Raw genomic sequence first — 16,207 nt, forward strand, 5'->3', positions numbered from 1 at the left:
AAAACACGCACACGACCATCATTGGTACCAAGGCAGAAGCGACTCTCATCGCTGAAGACGACACGTCTCCATTCGTCCCTCCATTCACGCCTGTCGCGACACCACTGGAGGCGGGCTGCACGATGTTGGGGCGTGAGCGGAAGACGGCCTAACGGTGTGCGGGACCGTAGCCCAGCTTCATGGAGACGGTTGCGAATGGTCCTCGCCGATACCCCAGGAGCAACAGTGTCCCTAATTTGCTGGGAAGTGGTGGTGCGGTCCCCTACGGCACTACGTAGGATCCTACGGTCTTGGCGTGCATCCGTGCGTCGCTGCGGTCCGGTCCCAGGTCGACGGGCACGTGCACCTTCCGCCGACCACTGGCGACAACATCGATGTACTGTGGAGACCTCACGCCCCACGTGTTGAGCAATTCGGCGGTACGTCCACCCGGCCTCCCGCATGCCCACTATACGCCCTCGCTCAAAGTCCGTCAACTGCACATACGGTTCACGTCCACGCTGTCGCGGCATGCTACCAGTGTTAAAGACTGCGATGGAGCTCCGTATGCCACGGCAAACTGGCTGACACTGACGGCGGCGGTGCACAAATGCTGCGCAGCTAGCGCCATTCGACGGCCAACACCGCGGTTCCTGGTGTGTCCGCTGTGCCGTGCGTGTGATCATTGCTTGTACAGCCCTCTCCCAGTGTCCGGAGCAAGTATGGTGGGTCTGACACACCGGTGTCAATGTGTTCTTTTTTCCATTTCCAGGACTGTATTTACTGTGTTTTAGAAATCACAGAGACATTCGGCCACTCGCCTACTTTTGCTTCTATTCCTATCAATATGTTTATTTAATTTGTTTATGTATTTAATAGTGTGTGGTGGAGCGTGTTTATGGTCCAGCTGTATGAATATTTATTTAATTTCAAGTTATTTAACTGTAAATACAGTATTTCGTATGTGCTTCAATGTGCTTGTGAGTGTGCGTTGGCTTGGAGACATGGCGGCAGCGCTCCAGTTAATCACAGCGCTCGTTACTACGGTAGGCGACTACGAAAATCAATGGAGATACTGTGTAGAAGTGGGGGAGGAGCATCGGGTCGCACAGGATAGGAGAGAGTTCTGGATGGGAAGGTGCGATGGAGGGTCGCATGAAATACTTGAAGTGTGTTGAGAATTTTGCTTGTGGTCGCGGGAGATAGAAATATTTCGTGGTGCCGACTTGTGGACTTGCGAGATTTACGTGGCTTACTTGTGGATTTCAGTTGTTTCTGCAGTGAGACGTAGCACGCATTTAGAAGTGACTATCTCGTGAGCTACGTTGTTGTTCATAACTAATTACGTGAAGTAGAAATCTATTGTTTCCCGGTTACTCAACTTATATTTTACTTAATTGCTGGGCCATCGACACCAATACGTGTTTTACAGTAATAAATGGCATTAAAGGTATTTCTGCTATCGTACTATCATTTAAAGTCGTTAAAATAGTACCTGCAGATATTATTTAATTTCAATCTTTCATTTATAAATTTATAAGCTACATTCCAAATTCGCAAATGCCAAGTGATAGGAACCTTCGACCATTCGATTCATGTGTATATTCATATTGTATACCGTAGACTCAGCAGTACTTGGCTTGTACGAGTAATGCGGCCTACGTATCCCAGACCCTAGGCAACGAAACCGGCCAAAACTGTTAATATTTCAGCTCTGAGTCTGAGAGTACGTAGTTGAGGGTCACATTTTTTTTTAAAGGTCGCATACCACTGAAATAGTTATAAAGTAATTGTGTCTTCTGTACTAATTATTGTTTGTATTCTTGAGCAACCTTTACTGCCTTGTACTGTTTAGCTCAGATGGGGCATGTGATACCTGAATGTAGTACAGTTTGAATAGTTGTAGCCATTTCTTTACTAAAATACACACAAGCTACAAGAATGAAAGTTGTACTTCTTGAGTACTGTTATCGTTATACGAAATTTAGTTTTTGCTCAATAATTAGCATGGTGACCTAGAAACTTTTCTATCATTATACTCGGATCTAGGCTGAACATTTTATTCACAACATAATATTAGAAGCACTGTTAACTGTATAACACAAGAAATAATAACCACTGTTATTTCAGCATGAAGAATCTTTAAACTGAATGCTTTAAATCTTCCCTTAGTAATTGTACTTTGATGAAACTATTAACCATTCTTGTATGAAAAATGTATGGAGTACTTCACAACTTTTGCTCACTGGTTTATTATGAAATTTCCTACTCCACAGAGTTTATTAACTCTAGTGTAAGATTACTGAAATCACTTTTGAGTTCAATAAAATAGGATAATCGGAAATATCGTAGCATTTGGAATAGAATCATATCTAGGTGATCGACTAAGGATAAAATACGAGTGCTCGACACAAAGTTTGCAGAACAGAAACTTATAACTCAAAAAGGTTTTGCATCACTGGTCCATGCAGTTATACAGTAGTCAGCTCGTAATTTGAGATGAAGGCGATGGCAGTAGCGATCTGCTGTGGCTATTCAAAAGGGGCGGCAAAAGTATCCATTCCCATTGCTGTGTAACTAGCTCTGAAAATTGTCTTCTTGCCAACGGATTTTCCTAGTACAGAGCCAACCAAAGTATGCCACGAATAACAAATTAAATTACATCCACGTTCTAGGCTACATTACTTAAACTTGTAGTTCTCGCATCGTCCGGTTCTCAAGATGAGCACACTTTGGCTGTTAGCCACCGACTGACTCATGCCACACAGGAAACTTGCAGTTCAACTGCCACATCCACCTTTTCTCTTCCCGCCTAGCCACTTCTATTGCAGAGGGATTTCACTCCAAGTTGTCCATCACAACAAACCTACTCTCCCTATGCACGAACCAGTGTCACGAGTAACATTTTAACATCTTCATTCTTTTACAGTATATTACATCCATAAATTAATTACAATTACATAAATGGTCACAAATAATGAATAAAACGTTTCCACAGGTGTCACATCAAAGATCTTGGTGATACAGAAGTCACGTTAAGAAAAAACAAAGAACCTAGGTAGGACAGTTGGAGGTAACACGGATAATAATGTTGCACTATCATCCAGTCCCTTCTCCTGTAGGAACCATCTTTGTGTTTATCAGCAGGTCATTTCGTATACTGGCGAGGGAGACAAACAGTGGATGACTGCAGCAAAACATTTGGTGGATACAACAACTCTTGATTATTCCATTAAACTAGAACAAATATATGCTCTTTCCCTTGTCCTAGGCACTGCCTTTGATGTCCCTGCAGAGGTCTCGCCCTTGTAGTTCACTCACGCAGCTGGGGGTATGTGACTTACTCGGCGAATTCCGACCTGGCATATGCTGATGTTGCTGTATCAGTCACAACACTCAGAGGCCAGCGGCAACCAAGCGAAAACTTCTACGTCTAGCCCAGTAGCCCAGTGATGAGACATGGCATTGTTGACCATGAGAAGAACTCGGGAGCATAGGCTGTAGTAGTACATAAGAACGCGTGATACCCAGTGGCACGGAGCTGGGCAGTCTTCTTTTTGTGCCTCGTGTTATGAGGCAACAGTAGAAAGACGTCGACGTAACAACCTAATGGTGGGGTTTCAGGTAGCGATCGTTGGTTCGCATCCCTGCTGCAACGAACATAATGTCGTCAGTAGCACAACATCAACCCCTTGGCAAAGACTGACACAGTGGTTAGCACACTGGACTGTCATTCGGGAGGACAACGGTTCAAACCCTCGTCCACCCATCGAGATGTAGGTTCTCTTTCATTTCCCTAAATCTCTCCAGGGAAATACCGGCATGGTTCCTTTGAAAGTGCACAATCCGAGTTTTTGCTCCGTCTCTTCGATGTCGACATTACGTTAAGTCCAACCTTCCTTCCTAAAGACTGACGTACAGTGGCTGTTGTGTGTGATCCTGCTGTATCGATTAGTTATGCTACCCCAGGGGCATAGAGTGGAGCCAAAATTCTGACCGACTCGACTCGACTCGACTCACCTACTGAGGGGGCTGCCACAGAAGCTGGCACAGAGGTGACAGAAGTTATGGGATAGCCATATGCACATAAACAGATGGCAGTAGTATCACGTGCAATAGGTATAAATGGGCAGTACATTGGTGGAACTGTCATTTCTACTCTTCAGATGTGTGTGAATCACTAAGGGACCAAACTACGGAGGGTATCAGTCCCTAGACTTACGCACTACGTAAACTAACTTTTGCTAAGAACAACACACACACACCAATGCCGGATGGAGGACTCGAACATCTGGCGGTCATTTGTACTCAGGTGATTAATGAGAATAGGTTCCCAACGTGATCACGGCCGCAGGACGGGCATTAAGACTTTGAATGCGGAATAGTAGTAGGAGCTAGACGTTTGGGACATTCCGTCTCCAAGATCGTTAGGGAACTTAGCATTCTCAGACCCACAATGCCAAGAGTGTGCCGATAATACCAAATTTCAGGCATTACCTCCCATCACGGTCAACGAAGTGGCCGTCGGCATTCACATAATTGCATAGAGTTGTCAGCGCTAAAAGACATACAATACTGCATGAAATAACCGCAGAAATCAATGTGAGGCGAATGACGAGCCTATCCGTTGGGACAGTGTGGCGAAATCTGGCGTTGATGGGCTATGTCAGTAGACGACAGACTAGAGTACCTTTGCTAACAGCACGACATCGCCTGTAGTGTCTCTCCTGGACTCGTGACCATGTCCGGGTGGACCCTAGACGACAGGAAAACCGTGGCCGATTTCAGTTATTAAGAAGTAATGGTAGAGTTCGAGTGGCGCAGACCCCACGAAGCCATGGACCTAGGTTCTCAGCATGGCACTGTGCACGCTGGTGGTGGCTCACTAATGATGTCTGTCATGTTTATATGGATTGGAACCTATCAAGGACTGTAAATCGTAATGCTCGGCTACTTGGAGACCATTTGAAGTCATTCATGGGCCTCATATTCCCGAACAATTATGGAATTTTTACGGATGACAAAACACCATGTCACCGGGTCGCAATTGTTCGTGAGTGGTTTGAAGAACGTTCTCGACAATTCGAGCTAAGAACTTGGCTAGCCAGATCGCTCAACATGAATCGCATCATTATGGGACGTAATCGCAATGTGAGTTTGTGTACAAAATCCTCCACCCGCAACACTTTCACAAATATGGACGGCCATAGGGACAGCATTGCTCAGTATTTCTGCACTTTACTTCCAACGACTTGCTGAGCCCACGGCTCGTCGAGTTGCAGCTCTACGCTGTACAAAAGGAGGTCTGACAGGATATTAGCAGGTGCCTTAAGACTTTTTCTACGTCAGAGTACGATATGCTTACCGTCTTAAGTAAACTATTATGACAGCTGACACTCCGGTCATGATGCGATGCTGTAGAGGACATCAGATCTGCGTCACAACATTAATCATCAGAGAGTCTGTAAGTCGAACTGAGCCACTAGCGATCCTGTGCATGGGGACTGTACATTCAGCTGTCTATGAACCCATTATTGTGTTTCCAATCAGGTCATGCTTCACATATGAGTAATACTCATCTGACAGTTGTTGTAAACTCTGACTTGGTTACACATTCAAACCACGACTCACGTGATATAGATGATTCATTTTGATGTTACAGTTGACACCATTTTTCGTCGTTGCTTGTGTATGAAAATGAACATTATATTGCCACTTTCCATTCTCAAATTATTTGTGAGTGGAGAACATAAACTTTTACTGCTGCTCAATAACTATTAGAAGACTGGTCAGACACTAGAGCACGTTTTTGTGGATTTCACAATGATAAACACTGTATGTAATGTGAGAAGAAACCAAGTGCCACATGCATTCTGCGGGCGTAACATTTAAGAATGGCAGATCTGCGTGGCCACCAGTAGCTCAGATGGGCTCCTAAGCGAAAATCTACAAAAGCATTAACTCTTTCGTTTAATGTCATTTCGAGCATCGAACTTTGCTGAAGAACTGTTTATGTGATGAATAGTGCGTTTGCCCGAGAACGGTGGAATATGTTTATCTGTCTTTTTTCCATTTATTTATTATCTGTCAGAGACGATATCAAAGATATTATTTACATAATGATTTGTACGCACACCATGAGCGGTGTTGCAGGCTGTTCACATTTCTAGCTTTATGTTATTTTGCTGATCAAAGACAAATCTTATGCTCATAGCAGCACACCGCCCCTGGTACACGCTGCAGTCGGGGACCACAGCACAGCTACGACACCTGAGGATGGGCTTATAACAGTTCGAAACCGGTCGCGTGAAAATAAAGTAATTTACAATCGGAGTGGTAATTTCAACCTCTGATCTTATTCAAGATCATTTATCAATACTGAATCTTCGTTGGCTATGATAGTTACAGTCTGATGACTGACCTAGAAGCCGTTGTGCTTTTGATGAATAGTAATGATTAATTAATAATGATACGGTCGAGCGACAATAAAGTACAATTTACACAGTAGGGCAATTAACAGTTAATCTCTACATTTGAACTCACGCGTACACTACTGTTTTATGATTTGTCACAAGCGAGGTATTAGCAAAAGAGGAATACATTGCTAGTAAAAATATTTTAAAACTGGACTCAGGGCATTTTCACTGATAAATTTTGAATGAATGACGCAATGGCAGGCTTATTACTGAAAACGAACACTGACAAGTAACAATGCATGAAACATCACTACGCACAAAAGCTTGTAGTTATAAAATTTACTGAAGTAACCTAACTAAAATCGTTTTAAACCATTTAACTAATAACTCAAAATTGCTCTGAGCACTATGGGACTCAACTGCTGAGGTCATTAGTCCCCTAGAACTTAGAACTAGTTAAACCTAACTAACCTAAGGACATCACAAACATCCATGCCCGAGGCAGGATTCGAACCTGCGACCGTAGCGGTCTTGCAGTTCCAGACTGCAGCGCCTTTAACCGCACGGCCACTTCGGCCGGCTAACTAATAACTCCTTATGCACTTGAACCCACAAAAGAACGCTGAAACCTGCACACTGTACGAAATATATACAGTAAAACCACGAATTAGAAAATTATGTCAGTCAATAAAACTTTATCCCTCCTGCATTAAACTTAGCTGATTTTTAAAGTAAAAAGTACTCAAGTAAGCAAGTAATTTGATCTATAACCAAAATAACTTTTTAGTGAAATGTCAAACGTAATTTCATACCTTTTTACAAAGTTTTAATCAGCAGAATTTCATACGGCATTTCCCATTTCCTCTTTTATTCACACTGATGTTCGAAATTTCAGATATGGTATCACTGTATAAGGAAAATAATTGTTTTGAAACAACCACAGTTGAACTGAACTATATCCTGAAAGTCAGTCAAAGCAAACGAATATCAGTGGCACAGCTGCACAGTCAGAAAACTCTCAAAATCCTTCTTGCGCAGACAGTTCCACGTTGGAAAGTGACTATGTTAAACCCGACTCTCCTCAATTGGAACATTCTGGATGATCACAGCGGCATCCCAATTACCAGTGGGATCCCTTTCTACCGATGGCCGTGTCTGCTGTAACCACAGAGTACCGGATACCTGATAATTAGTGCTTCATATAAATACTGAGCGCTCTCGTAGAAATTAGAGAGCGCCAACATTTCATCGACTGCACTCGACAGGTGCCCGTGTCTATAGTTGTACTCCAAAGTAGTTGATTCAACGTTAGCATACGCCTGACAGTTACGGTACATTAACACCACAGCAGTCCCAAAGAGAGCTCTCCTAAGCCTTAGAGCTATAATTGAAGAAAACTTTATTTCATCATAAAAATTTCCATACTTTTCGTAGATCTCAGAAGAGCATTCGACGCTGTCAAATGGAACAAACTAACGGAACTTCTAAAAGTTATTAAACCACGCTGTAGTCACAGAGAAAAGCTGAAGAACTATAGAAACAACAAACAGATATCAAAATACATAGAGGAAGAATACAGACGCTTAGGTTAGCGGATGACGTAGCTGTGGTAACTCGGGATGTAAGATATCTAAAAATAGTTCAAATGGCTCTGAGTACTATGGGGCTTAACATCTGCGGTCATCAGTCCCCTAGAACTTAGAACTACTCAAACCTAACTAACCTAAGGACATCACACACACCCATGCCCGTGGCAGGATTCGGACCTGCGACCGTAGAGGTCATGCGGTTCCAGACTGAAGCGCCTAGAATCGCTCGGCCACAGCGGCCGGCGAAAGGTATCTCCGAAGAATCTTAGAAATAATGGATACTGTACTAACGGGAGAGTACAAAATGAAAATTAACTAAAAAAAGACAGATATACTTGTGTACCACGAGGAATCAGAAGAAAAAAAATATTACAAGAGGATATAATATAAAATACTTAATATCATACAAATATTTACGAAAGAGAAACAAAAAGGATATAAAACAAAACATTACAGAAATAAAGGTAATGTTCGTGAATAAAAGAAATGTGCATTGTTCCAACATCATAATTACTGAAGTTAGAAAAAAGGATATTAAGAGCATCATTTGCACTGTAACACAATACGTCCGGGTGGCATGGTCAACAGGCAAAAATGAAACGAAATTTCTCGAAGTATTTGAGATATGGTGTTGGATATGCCTGTTAAAGACAGAGTGGACTGACAAAACCATCAACATGGATGTCATGCAAAGAACTGGCGAAGAGAAGAGTTCAGCTGTGTGTGAAATATTATGGGACTTAACTGCTAAGGTCATCAGTCTCTAAGCTTACACACTACTTAAACTAAATTATCCTAAGGACATACCCATGCCCGAGGGAGGACTCGAACCTCCGCCGGGATCAGCCGCACAGTCCATGACTGCAGCGCCCTAGACCGCTCTGCTAATCCCGCGCGGCGGCGAAGAAAAGTTATGTAGGAGGACAACTGAGTGAAAAAGACAGGAATTAATTGATCACATAACTGGAAACAATCATTCCTCTGTAAATGGCCCAGAATGGACATTACAAGGGAATATAGCCCATGGGAAACTGCGAATGGCACTCTTAAAATAAGCTGCACATAATGCAGCAGTCTCCAGTTGTGCAGAAACGGAGAAATTAGTTTCTAATACATGCAGTTGAACGTTGTCAAAAACGTGAAACATTGGTGAAGAAGAAAAAGAAGAAGGAGAGCAGTCCCACTGATGTAATTGTTAAATGAATATACATGTTTTCGCAAAACATAAGGAAACAGGGTACAGGGCAGTTCAAGTGAATACGACGATTGACAACTTTTAACTTTATCTTACATAATGTGTGCTACTCTGATTGTGCGGGTGATCGTGGGTGAGATTAAGAGAGAGTGAGTGCAGTTTTACATCCGACTGCTTTTCTTTCTTTTATCGTATTTTCTACATTTGAACCATATTCGTTTCTGCTAATTTTCGTATGGGCGCTGTTAACGTCGTCTTTCAGTGTCCCTACCCACAACACGCACACACACACACACACACACACACACACACACAGACCAGTTGCTGTAATTATTTAATGCAAAGCGATGTAGCGATACGAATAGTTTGCGATGTACAAGAATCGCATTTCAGTCGTCCTACAGGGCAGTGAACCGGGAGCCGGCGCATGCGCGACGATGCGTAAATGGAAAGTATTGCGTCATTAGTGAAAACGGCGGCTCCTCCACACACGGCATTGTGCACGTTAGAATATAACAGCTGCCCACAATGCAGAGAAAAAGCACTCCGTCTGCAGGCTACAAGTGGCCATCGGGACCATCCGACCGCCGTGTCATCCTCACTGAGGATGCGGATTGGAGGGGCGTGTGGTCAGCACACCGCTCTCCCGAACGTTATGATGGTTTTCTTTGACCGAAGCCGCTACTATTCAGTCGAGTGGCTCCTCAATCGGCATCACGAGGCTGAGTGCACCCCGAAAAATGGCAACAGTGCATGGCGGCCTGGATGGTCACCCATCTAAGTGCTGGCCACGCCCGTCAGCGCTTAACTTCGGTGATCTGACGGGAACTGATGTATCGACAGCGGCAAGGTCGTTGCCACAACGCAGAGAAGATTTCGCCAGTAATAAAATTAAACACCTCCAAACGCCAACAGATGGTGTCGCTGTTTGAAGAAAACAAATGTTTCTGCAAAGGAAAAGTTACTGGTTGGTCACATATGTCATAGAAATAGCAAAAAAAAAAAAAAACAAACGGTTAAAACCAAAACGGTATTTTATTTATGAATAACCGGTGTTTTTCGGAAATTCTTTTTGTCACTGTTATAACCAGATAAAAGAAAAACCTAGCATCTCAATTATCCGTAGTTATAGTGATAAAGTTTTTATTTTTAAATAAAACTGTTTTTTTTTTTAAGCGAGTAAAATTTATTCTTCAAATGTCCACTGCTTTGAAATATTATTGAAACTGGCAAAAGCGAGTAGCACTATCTGAATAACAACGCCTACTGCTGAGATCAACAACAGCACATGAATCAGTACAGCATTGTAGAAACAATAATGTACCTGTTAGCGAGTTGCATTATTTATTACACGGAAGGCCTGCACGTGCTATAAGTAAGACATTCCCTCACCTGATCTACACGGTAGTTTCCTGCTGTCGTCTTGAGGTATCGACATGAAAGGTAGAATGGCACCAGGCCCAGTTTGAAAATATTTTACGAAGTGGGGTAGCAATGAAGTAAAATGCTCCACTTGCTTTAAAAGATGACAAACGGGAGGAGACGCAACAAACTTGCGACGCCATACAAGGTGAAAACATTCACAATGTTTCTTGGAAGAGAAGGTAAATTTGACTGACATACCTATAATAACCGAACATTTAATTTTGCGGTTGCGTCACGCTGAAAAATTGATACCGTCCAATAGTAACGATGCAAGGAACTCATCAATTTCTTTCTCTCCCTCTCTCACCGGTGTACTGTATCGGTGTACAGGACACTTCATCTAAAGCATATTAATCGACTATATACACTATTATTCCTATAAACATAAGTAATAATCCTTAAATCCACTTGTGGTCCCGTCTGCTGGCACTGTGAAATATTCTAAGTCCGAATCAAGGTCACGGACTTAAGCGAGCGATCCCCGCGTAGCGGGTGTTTCGCGCTGCTGCTGCTGCACAGGCAACTGCATTGAACGCTGCCACGTTGCCCATACATTGTCTGCGTTCAATAATTACATCAATTCACCACATAATATGTCTTATAACAGCCATTGACAACGTGAATTGCAAAAAATTAAATACACTGCTGCTGCTGCACATGCTACTGCATTAACGCAGCAATGTCACCCAACCAAGTTAATCCGTCCTAATCATAATTACCTGTAGAAATATACTTTATTATATTGAAATTGATCTGTAGCGTAGCTGAGAACCGGACAAGGGTACATCTAGGATCTGTAGTCATAGAGTATGTAACAGCATTTTTATGTATTTCTCCTTCACCTCCGCAATCACTGCTGCCGAAAATGAAGGCGATTTCTGCCACAGACTGATCCCCTACCTCGATAGTGATCTAATCATTCACCTTCATTAGAAGTTTATATAAGAATATACAGCCTACAGTTGCAGGTTAACTTTACCTTTTACCTAGGTATCAACGTTAGTAACAAGGTCTTCTTCAGAACCTGCAAAAAGTTAATATTATAGTGTGCTAGTAAATTATATTAGATATGGTCATCCTACAGGGTACAACGTGTAGTACTTAGATAAAATATTATTTAAATGTTTGCCTAAAACAAGCCATGTCCTAATTCAACTTTATAAAACTTGATGCATAACCGTAAGATTTTGTCACTTCTATTAAACAAGCTGTAGCAAATTCACTTTAAGCCCGTTGTATGGGCCCTCGTCGTGTGACTAGAGACTGCGGACCGCGAGGGCTTCGCGGTCTGCCTCACAGAGGGCGGCGAGCATGCGCGAGACGTATAGAATCAAACACTTATTACGCACGCGTCAGATAGCATTGTTGCTATGAATTAATTTTATACTTTACTATTTTAAGTTAATTACAGTATCCAGCATGACTACGTTTTACATTATACTACAGAGCCTTATAAACTCTGTAGATGAATGTAAAACGTGGCCTTATAAACTCTATCGATCGATGTCGGGACTGCTTATCGTCCACGTTTCACTGCCGTGCAAAGCTACTCTCCACATAATTATCTTCAGAAATGATTTCGTGTCGTTTCAGTTGATATTTAGTGTTAGCAAATTCCTCCTTTTCAGGAATGCACTTCTTGTTATTGCCAGTTTAGATTTTGCTGTTTTGAGAGCAAAACTGGTGTCCTACACTTGGTGTCTCATTTTCTAATCCAATTCCCTCAGCATCGCAAAACTTAATTCGACTACATACCATTACCATTGTTGTACTGTTGTTGAAGTTCGACTAACCACAATTAAAGACACCATTCGGATCAGATGTTCTTCCAAGTAGTTTGCCGTCTCTGACAAAATCACATAGTCATCAGCAAACTTTATAGTTTCTGTTTTTCTCCCTGAACTTCACTTTCCTTTCGAGATTTCTCCCTTGTTTCCTTTGCTGCATGCTCAGTGTGTAGCTCGGATAACATCTGGGATAGGTTACAACCTTGTATCACATCCTTCTCCATTATGGCTTCCCTTTCGTTCTCTCTATCCTTATAGCTGCAGTCTGGTTTCTGTACAACTTGTAAGAACCGTTTGATTCTCTTTATTTTTTTCTGTTGCGTTTAAGATTTAAAAGACTGTAGTCCAATTAACATTGCCAAAATCTTCATCTACATCTGAAAATTCTCTAAACGTATGGATGCCTATCTTTAATGTATCTTCCAACATGACCTGTAGCGTCAGAATTTCCTCACGTATTCCAACATTTCTTTGTAATCCAAAGTGATCTTTCCCTAGATTGGCATCTACCAGTTTTTCCACTCCTCTATATGTAATTCATGTCAATTGCAACCATGACTTAATAAACTGATGCTTTCGTAGTGTTTAAAACTGTCAGCAACTGTCTGCTTTGGAAGTATAATTATTATATCATTTCTAAAGAGTAATGGTATTTCATCTGTCTCATGTACCTTGCACACAAGATAGAACATAGTTGTCATGGTTCTCTTTCCCAAGGATCTAAATAATACTGAGAGAACGTCGTCCGCTCCAGGGCCTTGCTTCCACTTTTTCAGTGCTCTCTCACATTCTTCTCACAGTATCATACCTATCATCTCATCTCCGCCTGCTTCTCTTTCTACGATAAAGTCCTCATGTTTATTTCTCTTACACGGTCACTCTGAATGTGCCTTCCACTTCTCGGATTTCTATTCTTTGCGTAGTACTGGCTTAACATACGAGCTCTTCACATTCATACAATAGCTCCAAAGTCAGCTTTCATTTTTCTTCCAGTTGCTTATACCTTTCTTTAGGTTATGCATGCTTGTACAGCTTTGCATTTGTCCACTAGCCATGCCTGCGTATCTGTTTTGCACTTCCTGTCAACCTCATTTTCTAAACGTGTGTATTCCCATTGACTCGGTTCATTACACATTTTTATTTTTTCTCCAGTTAAATATCTCCTGTGTAATTCAGGGACATCTGCTAAGCCTTTTCTTCGTATCCGTTTGACCCTTTACACCTTTCGCTATTTCATGTCTCGAAGGCAGTGATTCATCTTCTACTGCACTCCCCTCACCTCTATCAGTCTGATATTTAACGCTCTCTCTGAAATACACATACTTCAATTTATTTATCCAGGTTCCGTCTTCATTTCCTGTCATTTTGCAATTTCTTTTTTATTCTACAATTCTTAACTAATAAACTAAGGTCAATGTTTGCATCTACTCCTGGAAATGTCTTTCAGTTTAAAATGGGGTTCCAATAATCCGATATACAACCGTCTTTCATGATTCTTAAAACAAGTACTCGTGATAATTGATTTATGTTCTGGGTGAAGATCTGCTTGGCGGAGTCCTCTTTGATCCCTTACCCGCAGTTCATGTTGTTCTGCTATTCTTCCTTTTCTTCCCTTTCTTCTCTTTCTTACTACATAATTCCAGTCACACATCATAACTAAATTTTCATCTCCCTAATTTCCCCAATATCGAACATACTCGCTGTCATCTATGGAACTACTTGGAATATAGACTGGTACTTTAGTGGGTGGTAGATTTGGCTTAGTTTGTCTTCACTACGACAATGCATTCGCGATGCAGTTCACAGTAGCTTACTCAAATTATTATTTCCTTCTTCGTTATAAGCCTACTTCCGGTTTTATCATACTTAGTTTTTTGTTGGTAGCCCTGCACCAACCTGATCAGAAGTCCTGTTCATCCAGCCACCGCACTTCTGTCACTGTCACTGCATCCACCTTCATACCATTACGCAGGCATATAATCACATCAAAATTACCCGTGTCATATGTAATGCAGTGTTCCAGGACGTTTCTCTCCACCTTTGAGTATACATCGTACATCCTACCGCGTAAATAAATCAGAATCACCTACAACTGCCATGGGTAACAAAGAAAATATGAAAATCAGAAACTGTTTATGTTACTTTAACAACGGTATCCTAAATCACACAAATTTATTCAGCTTACATCAGGTCATATCTATCGTTTTCCTGCGGTTACGAAGAAGTGAAGTTCTTTATATATGTCAAAGTCTGCGGATAATAAGATGAACACATGTGTCGGTAGGGGAATTTCTTACTCACGACATTTCTTTGCAACTTTGGCATGAATTCCCACAGGATGATGCACGCAAAAGCTATATTTGATGTCTTCCACTTCTCCACATCCACGAGGTGGATACGATATTATGGCTATACAGAGTAGATCCTACGTAAATCGGCGGTGATTGAGCTTTAACAACGCAATGATAACTGCGAATTTCCAGGCGTGTGTGAGTCCATGATAACAAGGGGTCTGGTTGGTCTCGCTATTGTCGTTTGCGCGTTCCCTGGTCATTGGGACTCAATTCGAAGAAGGCAATTTGACTCAAGTCAATGAGATTCCAGGCTCAAGACGTGTCTGGAGGTGCCCTGAACAGCGTTTCTTTTTGCCATTCTTTCTCTTAATCATTCCGAATATTTTTCCCACAAATTGGTAATAAATCTTCTGTCAGAACTTCTAGATAGTCTTCTAGCACCGCTCAGTTTAGCAAGGAGCTATATAGTCCCTTCCCAGTATGCTGCTGGACGCTTTAATACGATATGTCGGGACATTGCCTTTAATTTCATACTACGTGGGAAATAGGTGTTTAAGTGCGAACTACACGTCACACATTTGACAATCTTCATAAAACTAAATACGATTCTTCATGTATGTGCGTAAAACAATGTGCGGCGCAAGCCATTAACGAAATAATTAACCAGAGGTAGCAAAAACGTCGATAAACCATTAAATTGTGTTTATACACTTTTTAATTTTAATTCATCAGACCAAAGTATTTCAGGAAAATCGAATAGCTGTGTCAGGTGGGTGGAGGAGGACAATTCGCGTTCTGTAGGGCAACAGAGACCTGCAGCACGATTTAATACAGCGAACCTTGCGCTGGTGTGACCACGGGGTAACCGGGCAGCAGTAACAATTGCCCCAAGCAGTATTTACGACGAATTATCGATGCCTATCGCACAGTGTTTTTCTGGTAATTGAAACCGAGCCGCACAGGTGGAAAAAAAATTGAAATAGTAGGTTTAATTTGTTTCGCGCGAGCCGCTGTAACGGCAGCATTGGATAATAACAATAAACTGTGAGGTATTACGCTGGGATGGTGGAGGGAAAGCGGTGTCCGCGCTCAGCGAGAGCCTCTATACGATTTGGGAATAAGCCTTGTATCGCCATGTGGTGTAATCCTCAAAGTCATTTTAATATATGTTGGTAAGAGCGGCAATTCAGAGGCCGCCGTCGCTCTCCATTTTTCATCCCATCGTAACAACGAAAGGAACAGTCGTCTTGATCGATTCAAACCTTGTAATTCATGAGGAGAGAAACACTCCAGCTCCTGTGAAAACGTAAGAACATTTGTCACTGGATTCCTGCAGAAATATATTTAGTAATACGGTATCTTTTTGAACACTCAAAGGTACTTTCGTGCTTATTCGTTGCAGAAGCAACATAAAGTCAATGTTGATGATTAGGGAATTTCTACTCACTGACAAGCATCTACCAGGATTCAGACGAACACAAGGACACACATAACCCATCAGCATAGTCTAGCTTTTTGTAAT

The sequence above is a fragment of the Schistocerca serialis genome, chromosome 2 (assembly GCF_023864345.2).
Source record: "Schistocerca serialis cubense isolate TAMUIC-IGC-003099 chromosome 2, iqSchSeri2.2, whole genome shotgun sequence".
Taxonomy (NCBI): Eukaryota; Metazoa; Arthropoda; class Insecta; order Orthoptera; family Acrididae; genus Schistocerca; species Schistocerca serialis.